We start from the raw sequence: 10,348 nt of genomic DNA on the forward strand, positions 1-10,348 counted from the left end.
CTGTGAGGTACCGTACATAGTATACCATTCCTTTGACTTAAATTAGCCCATGTCAGTTTTCAGTGGTTCTCTAAGAACTGTGACTGATACAGTTTTATTTTCTTAAATTACAAGAAAACTTATCCATCTATTACAGCACTTGTGCATTGCCATTAAGTATGTGTCCATGTACCTGTCCTTTGCTCCTTTCAAAGCCAGGGAGCACGCCCTACACATCTTTGTACTGTGTGTTCCTCCTGTTTACTGCAGTGCCCAGTACTGTTGAATTGAATGACTGGGAGTAGTGGAAGATGACACTAGAATATTAGGTTGTGATGTTTGGAGAGGACCTTGATAAATGGATGAAAAGATTAGCAATAAGGAATCATTGAAGACTGTGAAAGGAGGAAATGCCGTCAAAGTGGGATTGGAAGATGAAGGTGGAAATAGCAAAAAAGTAGAGACTTGGGTGGGGATGAGCAGTGAGGCTGTGACTGTCTTTGTGTGAGTTCATAAAGGGCCTGGACTAGGGTGGTGGTAGTGGGAATGGAAAGGAACACGTGCAAGAAAATTTGCAATAGAAGAATCTGCAGAATTTGTGAACTGATTTGAGTCTGGGGCTTGAGGGAAAGGGAAGAGTCAAAACAAGCCCTGACCTTTCCAGCATGAGAACTGGGAGAAGGATGATACCATTAATAGAAAGACCATTAATAAAATACCAAGACAGACAGAAACTGGTTGAAAGGGAGCAGGTGCTAAGTTTTAGACATGTTGAGTTTGTGGTCTCAGTAGGGATCTGGAAATAAAAAAGCTGGAATTTGGGAGAAAAGTCAGGACTAGGGAGACAGATTTGTGCATTACACACCTGGAGGTCATAGTTAAAGCCACGAGTATATCCATGACCCTTAAGACAAGGAGTGTGAAGAGAGAGAATAGGCCAGAGCATCAATAATGCCCACATTTAAGGGATGGATAAAGGGCGAAGGCCTCGGAGGAAAGGGACAGAATAGAAGTAAAGTCGTGGGGAAGGAGCTCCAGGAAGAGAGAGAAAAGGGTCTTAGGCCACTGAGCCTAAAGGCAGAAGAAAGTTCACAGCAGTGTCAGTGTTCTTCAGCCAAAGACCACAGGAATCTCTGTCTTTGAACAAGGTGGGTTATTACTTGGTGGTGGTGAGGAGTGACAGTGTTATGGGGCGTGTTAGTAAGAGTTCTTTCTGACAGAACCTATTATAGGATATGGGCTTTCACTGGGTATCTTTGGGGAGGGTCTCAGGAAGCAGAGGTTGGCTGTAGACTGATAGCAGAAAGCGGGGGGCAATTCTATGACTGGGTATTGCAGTGGGGCGGCAGCTCCCCTAACCCCCATTACTAATAATTGGTAAAGAAGCAGCATTAACTCATTCAGTAAGAGAGGGGATGTTTGGTATTTTGTGCTGCACAGCGACCTTGTCTAAATCTATGAGATTTTTGTCCAACAGGAGAACGATATGGTTCAGCTGTGAGCCTCAGATCCATTCTCAGACATCAGGGCTGTTCTTTTCTTTCTCAGGAGGTTATTGGGGACTTTTGAGATTCCAATTTTAGTAGATTTATAGGGAGAAAGAGCAAAATAAAAGTGGCTAAAAGGAGATTCCTTGGTTGAGAAAGCAGCAACTTCAAACTACTCACTCATTCAAAAGAATTCATTTTCTGCCTATTAAGGCCCATCTCTGAAGATAAGAAGATTGCTAGGGAGGGCTGGGTGAAACTATTTGAAGATGAAAAAAAAATCTGTGTATTTTTCTTGAGGGGATGGAGCCAGTAACCAAGGAGGGAGGGGAATTGATGCTGACACAAGAGGTGATAATGGAAGGAATAGACTCTTTCACAACAAACCACAACAAACACTGAACATTTTTTAATGCCTCTTTTATTTTTTGGCCACACCACGCCAGCTTGTGGGATCCTCGTTCCCTGACCAGGGATCAAACCTGGGCCCTTGGCACAGTGGAAGCACGGAGTCCCAACAACTGGACCGCCAGGAAATCCTCTTTTAATGCTTTTTAAGATGTCTTTTTTTTTTTTTTTCATTTTGTGTGGGCAAAAAGATCTGTTTGCTTCAAGATTAGGGATAATGATGTGTTTATCCTTATTAATGCCATGCCAACCTCCGAGATAGATCCATGGTTCCTCAGATAGACAACCCCAAACTTGAACACTGGCCCCAATCTACCTTTCCAGCCTTATGTCCCATCTCAGACTCCACATTCCAGCCAGACTGGCAGGACAACTCTTCCATCCTAGCCAACACCTTCTGTCTGGTAAAGATAGTGTATTCGCCAGTTCCAGCACCATCTCCTCTCATGGCCTCTTCTGGGTCTCTGCCTGTGCTATCCTGCACTTCCCTTCCATAGCGCTGACTCCTGTCTCCCGGCCAAAGCACATTCTCTGACCTCTTTCCAAAGCACTTTTCTTTTTTTCTTTTGGCCTGGCCTCGGCTTGTGGGATCTTAGTTCCCCGACCAGGAATTGAACCTGGGCCCCAGTAGTGAAAGCGCTGGTCCTAACCACTGGACCACCAGGGAATTCCACGAAGCATTTTGATTATACCTTCTAGAGGACTTTTCACAGCCTGACTTGCACTCAAGATCTTTGTTAAACTCTCCGAAGACAGAAAGCATTTTTTTTTCACTCTAGTATTTGTTTATTCCTCCTCACACTCAAACATCACAGATGATAAACGTTTATTTGTGGAATCAAAGTACACCGGGGACAAGTGAATCAAATTATCCCAAAACATTAAACTTCTCCCTGTCGATAAAGTTAACACTTTTTGACAGGTCTATCTATCATCTATCTATCTAGAGATTTCTCCAGTATACTGGTATCCAGTATATAGTATATACTATATATAGAAATAGAGATGTATCTATATAGAGCTCTCTCTCTTTCTGTATATATATCCTATAAATTAATGAGAAGCTGTTCATTTAAAGTAGGCAAAAGAAATGATCAGACCATTCACTTAAATGAAAACTGAATGGCTGGTATATGAGAAAATGTTCAACTTCTCTAGCAATCAGGCAAATAAAAATGGGTATAGATGCCCATTAGGTTTAAAAAATATATGTCTGATGATATATTCTTCTACATACATGGGCGCAGACCGTGGTGATTATCTGCTCAGTAATTAATCCCCTTCTTAGTTCTGTTGGCAAAACCTCAATTTTGTTCTAAATTTCACTTTGCTTATTCATGCACTCAAAAAAGCCTACTCCCTTCCCACCCACAGAAAAATGAATCATGTTTGCCTGAGGTTGTCAGTGGTTTCTTTCCCTTTAATAGTGATTGGTTTAGGCAAAGGTATGAATCAATAACTTCATCCCGGCCAAGAGCTACCCAGGAGGAAGTCTGTTTGTGTGTCGAGGTAGGGAATCAGAGCTCTGGTAGAGGTTTTCTTTATCCATTAAAAGTGATACAGGGGGGCTTCCCTGGTGGCGCAGTGGTTGAGAGTCCGCCTGCCGATGCAGGGGACACGGGTTCGTGCCCCGGTCCGGGAAGATCCCACATGCCGCGGAGCGGCTAGGCCCGTGAGCCATGGCCGCTGAGACTGCGCGTCCGGAGCCTGTGCTCCGCAACTGGAGAGGCCACAACAGTGAGAGGCCCGCGTACCGCAAAAAAAAAAAAAAAAAAAGTTGTCTAGGCATTCTGTCAGTTCTCAGGCATTCATCCCCACCACGTTATGGAAACTGCCCTTGTGAAGTTCACCAATGACTGTATGATACGAAACCTAATGGATAATTCTCGAGTCTCATCTAGCACGACCTCCCACCAGTATTTGACATTTGGTCAACATTTCCTTCTTGAAATATTTCTTCACTTGTCTTCTGGGACACCCACTCTTTCTTGGTTCTCTTTCTCTTCACTGCCCCCTTCTCAGCATCCTTGGTGGTCTTCCTTCGTGGGTCCTAGCGCTCAATCCTTGGCCTTCTTTTCTTCTCTATCTTCATTCACTCCCTAGATGAGCTGATCTAGTTCCATGGCTTTAAGTACCGTCTCTAAACTAACTCCTATAGCCAACTGCCTACCCAACAGCTCCATCTAGGTAGCTAATAGGCATTGTCAACTTAATGTGGTCAAATGAACTCACTTCCTCCTCCAAACCTGCTTCTTTCCCGGTGCTTCCCATCTCAGTACATGGATCACCGCTCACTCAGTTACTCAAAATAAAGATTTGTAGTCTTCCTTGAGTTCATTCTTTAAGTGAAAGTTTTTTTGATGGCTTATAATGAAGGCGCTGCCAGGCAAGGGGTTATTGGGACAACTCACTTTCATACTATGGACCCTAATTGAGAAAAGGATGGTGTTAAAGTAGAGAGAGACTAACTATAGATGTTGTGTGGGGAGATCAGTTGACTACTTAGGAAGAGTTTTGATGAAGTCAGTAGGACATAGGTTGGTACTTAGCTTTATGGGAGCAAAAGCTAAAAAGTTTCAGTGCATTCACACTCTGTCAGGCTAGGGATGAACTCAGTGGCTTTCAACCATGAAGTTTATTTCTCATACATGCTACATGTCTATTGTGGATGGGCCATAGCTCTGCTCCATGTCATCTTCACTCCAGGATTGGGTTGACAAAGTGCCCCAATCTGGAATATGGCAGGGGAAAAGCAAGACGGTGAATCACAAGCTAGCTCTTAAATTAAAGCTTCTCCTTAGATGTTACACATGTCTATTAGCCAAAGCAAGTCACATGCCACTCCCATGTTTAGCAGGGTGGACAGTATAATCTTCCTTCAGGAAGAAGAGGTGAATCATTATGAACAATTATACAACCTACCACAGAGGCCATTGGATTTGGCAACTGGGAAATCATCAGTGACCTTTGAAAAGAATTTAACTGGAAACTTGGGTTCTAATAATAAGAATAACTGTAATTTAGTGATTACCTGCTATAGTCCACATACTGTGGTGAGTTTTTTACATTTATTATCTCATGTCATCTTTGTTACGGGCTGCATGTTGGTGTCCCCCTCAAATTCATACATTGAAACCTAACGCCCAGTGGGATGGTATCGGGGGTAGGGTCTTTGGGAGGTAATTAGGTGGGTGGAAGCTTCATGGTGGGGTTAGTGCTTATAAGAAGAGACAGGACAGGGACTTCCCTGGCAGTCCAGTGGTTAAGACTCTGTGCTTCCACTGCAGGGGGCATGGGTTCGATCCCTGGTCAGGGAACTAAGATTCCACATGCCACATGGCATGGCCAAAAAATGAAAAAAAAAAAAAAAAAGAGACAGGAGAGAGCTTGTTTCCCACCAGACACTGGTTCTTTTGCCACCTTGATCTTGGATTTTCCGGCCTCCAGAACTGTGAGAAAGAAATGTTTTTTGTTTAAGCCACCCAGTCTATGGTAATTTGTTATAGCAGCCCAATCTGAGATAATCCTTTCCATTACAGGTGAGGAAATGCAGGTTTACAGAGATTAAATATTGGTTTAAGGTCATATGACTACTGGTAAGTGGTAGAGCATAGATTCAGGCCAGTTCTGGCTCCAAGGCCAGTATTTTAACCCTTGCAGATTGAAACTTATCAAGCAGAGGCAATAGCAATTTTTTTTAGAAAGCTTGTGAGAGAGAGGATTGTAGGGTCGCAGAATGTGCCAGCACAAAATATGCCACCTGGGCTTAAGGATTGTTTTGAGCTGAAGACAACTGAGGAGAAGCAGATATAAGAAAAGCTCTCTGTCCTCCCCCTATTTGCCTAAAAGTAGGACATAAATTTGTGAAGGTGTGCCCCCTCCTCTCTCTACCAGGAAGGACAAAAGTTAATCAATGGAGACAACTTTATACCCTTCTCACCCCAGAGATAGCACCAGAGGAAGCTATATAACAAACTTTACTAACTAGCCCTTATCTTCCATTAGTTTCCCCAAATGTTTACCTTTACACAATTTACCACCCTAGAAACTCAACGTCATTTTTGCTCAAAATCTCGTCTCTTCTCTAAAAAATTATTGTTCTTTTGTTAAGATGCTAAATAAGAGAATTCCTTAGCAGTCCAGTGGCTAGGAGTTTGCGCTTTTACTGCTGAGGTGCGGGTTCAGTCCCTGAATCCCTGGTCTGGGATGTAGAATCCCTCAAACCGTGGAGTGCGGCCAAAAAAAAAAAAGATGCTAAGTAAGCTTTAGTTCTAACCACCCCTTCTTTGCATCACTCATCTCTTGGTACTGTGTGTGTGTGTGTGTGTGTGTGTGTTGCACATGCTAATAAACTTCTGTTTGCTTTTCTCTTGTTAGTCTGCCTTTTGTTAGTCTAATTAGAGGGCCCCAGCCTGAGAATTTAAGATGGATTGAGAGGAAAAAGACTGTTTTCTTCCCTCACGGGATGAATGCTTGAGACAGAAGTGGAGTCCTAGAAAGATATTTTCAGGATTGGGCAGCCTGCATCAGAAAGCCGGGCAAAGGGGCTTCCATGGTGGCGCAGTGGTTGAGAGTCCGCCTGCCGATGCAGGGGACGCGGGTTCGTGCCCCGGTCCGGGAAGATCCCACGTGCCGCGGAGCGGCGGGGCCCGTGAACCATGGCTGCTGGGCCTGCGCGTCCGGAACCTGTGCTCCGCAACGGGAGAGGCCCGCGTACCGCAAAAAAAAAAAAAAAAAAAAGAAAGAAAGAAAGCCGGGCAAAAGCCTCCAAGGGAGCAGAGACTGTCGATGCTAGAGAAATCTAGGACAGGTGATGAGCAGAGTATTGACTACAGCTCTTGATCTGGGTAGATGTGGGCTAATTTACTTTGTCGGCTATTTTGAGAATGCAGTTATCTGTTTAATTAGTTGAGATGGATTAACTGGTGAGGGGAGTTGAAAAGCAGTTCTTGTTTGATGGCAAAATGAAGTGAATTTATTTGCCTTACCTCAGTTTTCCTCTACCAAGCAACTGTTTAATGCGAAAAATTAAAATGTAAAATTAAGCCACCGCATTAAAAAAATGAAGCTCTGATACATGCCACAACATGAGTGAACCTTGTAACCATTACACCAAGTGAAACAAGCCAGCCACAAGAAGACATATACTGTCTTATTCCATTTATATAAAATATCTAGAATTAGGGTAAATTCATAGAGATAGAAAGTAGATTAGAAGTTACCAGGCGCTGAGGAGAGGAGGAAATGGGGAGTTATCCCTTAATGGGTGCTGAGTTTCTGTCTGGGATGATGAAAAATTCTGGAAATAGTGATGATAGTTGCACAGTGTTGTGAATGTAATTAATGCCACCAAATTGTACATTTTAAAATGGTTGAAATGGCAATATTATATACATAGACCACAATTAAATAAAATAGTAAAAAAAATTTATGCACCATGTTGAATTAATCATGTGGTTATATTGAGTTGTTTTGGGGGATGGGGGGGTTTGGACAGGCCAGGAGGAAAGGATGTTTTTTAAAATATGCAAAGTATATTTCCCTAAAGAAGTCACCACACTTTCTACCAAAGAGTATGCAGTGTATTATAAGCATCCATGAGATAAGACATAAATTGTTGTTGCGTGAATAGCTTGGATCCTTCTTCATAGAATTTGACATTCACCACACCCTTCTGATCTGGAAATACCGAGGCTGCCAATATGTAGATGGTTTTAATTATTATAAAGGTTTATTTTATTTAAGCATCAGTGGTGGAGACTTTGTGTATATTACACAAACAGCCGTGTCTTTGTAAATAGTCATGGCCCTCACCTCAGAGTGAAATGTTTTTCATATGCCTTCCCTAAGCTAGAGGCTGCTTCAGAAGCAATTCACATGGTGTCTATATTGTGTAACAAGGATGAGAAGGCAGAATAAAAGTCTATATGTTTAACTCCAAATCGTGAATTCTGTGAAATCTAGCTAATTTGGGCTGATGTTTGGCCACGTGGTTATCATGCAAATCATCATGTAGTCAACATTACCAGCAGACAAAACAGAATCCTTTTTTAGTTCATGTGTAGTGTGGTGTCCATGTATAAGTACATTTGACACAAAAATGGCCTAATTACGGGCCATATAGGGAGCACATTTTTCTCTTCACTTGAGTACCTTCAGAGTGCAGGAAGTCACACCAAAGTATTTTGAATGAGTGTAGTCATCGCTTTCAGTGCAATGACCTAGTCACAGGCAACAGGATGTATAAAGAGGAGTGATGCCACTGCTTGATGACATTGATCATGTATATATTTTAATGGTTTGCCGGGGTGTGTAGGGGAGGGTGTCAAGTTGGGCAATGATAATAATGGCTAATATTGGGGTAAAGGCGGGGGCAGTTGACATTTGAGGGTTTGGATTATAAATAACATATTCTAATACTGGCATTAGAAGGCAGTTAAGTGTCCTATAGCTGTTCCAACTGGCTGAAATGAGACAGGACATTGAAATAAAGGAATACTTGTGAGCATTTTGTCCAAGTAATTAAACAAGGAGGCCATAGACTAAGGTGGCTCCAGAGCCTTGGTAAGTCTACACGTGAAACCACAACCTAAGTTGGAGTCACTGGAATCCGAGAAAACAAAATTTAAGAACAACTAATCACAAACAGCCAACCAGGATTTCCGACTAAGGCAACTGCTTAAGAGCTGTAGCCAACCAATACTTTCTTTTATTTGCGTCCTCCTCTTCTCTGTAAAAACCTTTCCCCAGCTGCTGTCAGTGGAGTGTTCCTAACCATTTTTGTTTGTTTGTGGCTGATTTGAATTGCTGTTTGCTTAAACGCTTCAAAATTTTAATGTACCTTAGTTTTATCTTTTAACAGTTCATTGTGTGCTCTCTGTGGTAGATATACTTCTGTAAAAGCATGAGTCGCTAATTGTTAAACTCCTAAGTTTCAAGTGACTAGGTAACGAGCATGTGTGGAAGTTTTATTAAACACAGTGGAAATAAATGAAGACCACTCACGTGAGAACAGAGACTGCATCCCTTGCTATGTAGCAAGAGATTCAGCCACCATCTCTTTGGCAGAGACTCAAAGGCAATCACAGAGAGGGGAAGTGTTATAGTGCAAAAAAGGTGGGGGGGATGCTTCTGGTATGTTCTGATTAAAGTTTGTTGGCAGGGGAAGCTGGGGGAGGGGTGTCTGAAATAGGGAAGTTGGCAGCCTTTGAGTAAATCCTGACCATTCTGAGCTAATTGCTGCAAAGGTTGTGGCTTGGTTTTTTAAGTGGGCCAGAGTTTTATTATCATATATGGTCTAGCCATTGTCCATTTGTATATAAAGTCTCTCATTCATTAATAAGGAAGCTAACAGAACGGTAGAACTGATTCCACAAGGATATGGTAAATTGGGATTTATAAAATCATTGGGGAAAGGATAAGATAAAACTAAATTGATACAAAACTGGCTCATGTTTCTCAGGACAATGCAATTTTAAGCTTTGGGATTTTTTTTTTTGCAGTGGACACCTGCTGCTCATTACACCTCATCAGTTTTTTACCAGTTAATCTCTGATTCTCTTGGGTTATAAAACCTCTGAGTCCTCATAAACTGTTATACAAATGAAGCTACCTTTCCTGAGGGTGTCAGATGAACATCAAGTGAGTTTATTACAAAATCCTGTAGAAAGAAATCAATTTTCAAAAGACACACAATCGTCTTTTGGCTTTATTTCCAAATTTTGAGTAAATATTTACGTATTATCTCATACAATCTTCACAACAGTCCAATGAAAGTAACGTATTGTGGTAGTACAATTATTATTCCCATTTCCCAGACCTGAAAACCGAAACGCAGGTTAAGTAACTTGAGGAGTAACCAGCACTAAGTAAACGACAGCTGTAGCATAGTTGAGCACTGGCTATGCGCAGCTTCAAGTTGGAGTGAGGAAAGGCCAGCCACACGAAATTTGACACGCTCCAATACGTTGCAGGTCGTGGGCAAGGCCAATTATCTTTTCCGTCGCCTTATTTCTACCCCTTATGCAGTTTCTGAATCCGAAATCCTTTTCCAAGAGAGTTTACACGGGGGACGGTTGGGAGTTCAGAAACTGAACTTCACGTCAGGATTTGCCTTTGCTAGCTGTGCTGTCCCGAGCAAGTTATTTAGTTTCACTGGGCCTCTTGTTTCCTCAGTTGAAAAAGAGAGAGCTGGAACAATGTTCTTCGAAGTTTAGGTGATGGTGACTGACATTTGATGTAAAGTCACAGAACATCTGATAGACAGTAACTTGAAAGATCTCGTCGCCATTTGGGTTAAACAGATCCCAGAGCACGCTGCAGGAAGATTTAGTAGCTTTACAGTTGTATTTCTGTGAAGGAAAGATTTCTTCCCTCTCAGCTGCGGCTACTTAACTCCCACTTAAGCCCCGCTCCCAACCACCCTCCCGTTGTCATGGAGACCAGGGACGCCCCAGCTCTGGATTCCCTTCCCC

The sequence above is a fragment of the Monodon monoceros genome, unplaced genomic scaffold, assembly GCF_005190385.1.
Source record: "Monodon monoceros isolate NGI ecotype Baffin Bay Population unplaced genomic scaffold, NGI_Narwhal_1 Super_Scaffold_17, whole genome shotgun sequence".
NCBI classification, from domain to species: domain Eukaryota; kingdom Metazoa; phylum Chordata; class Mammalia; order Artiodactyla; family Monodontidae; genus Monodon; species Monodon monoceros.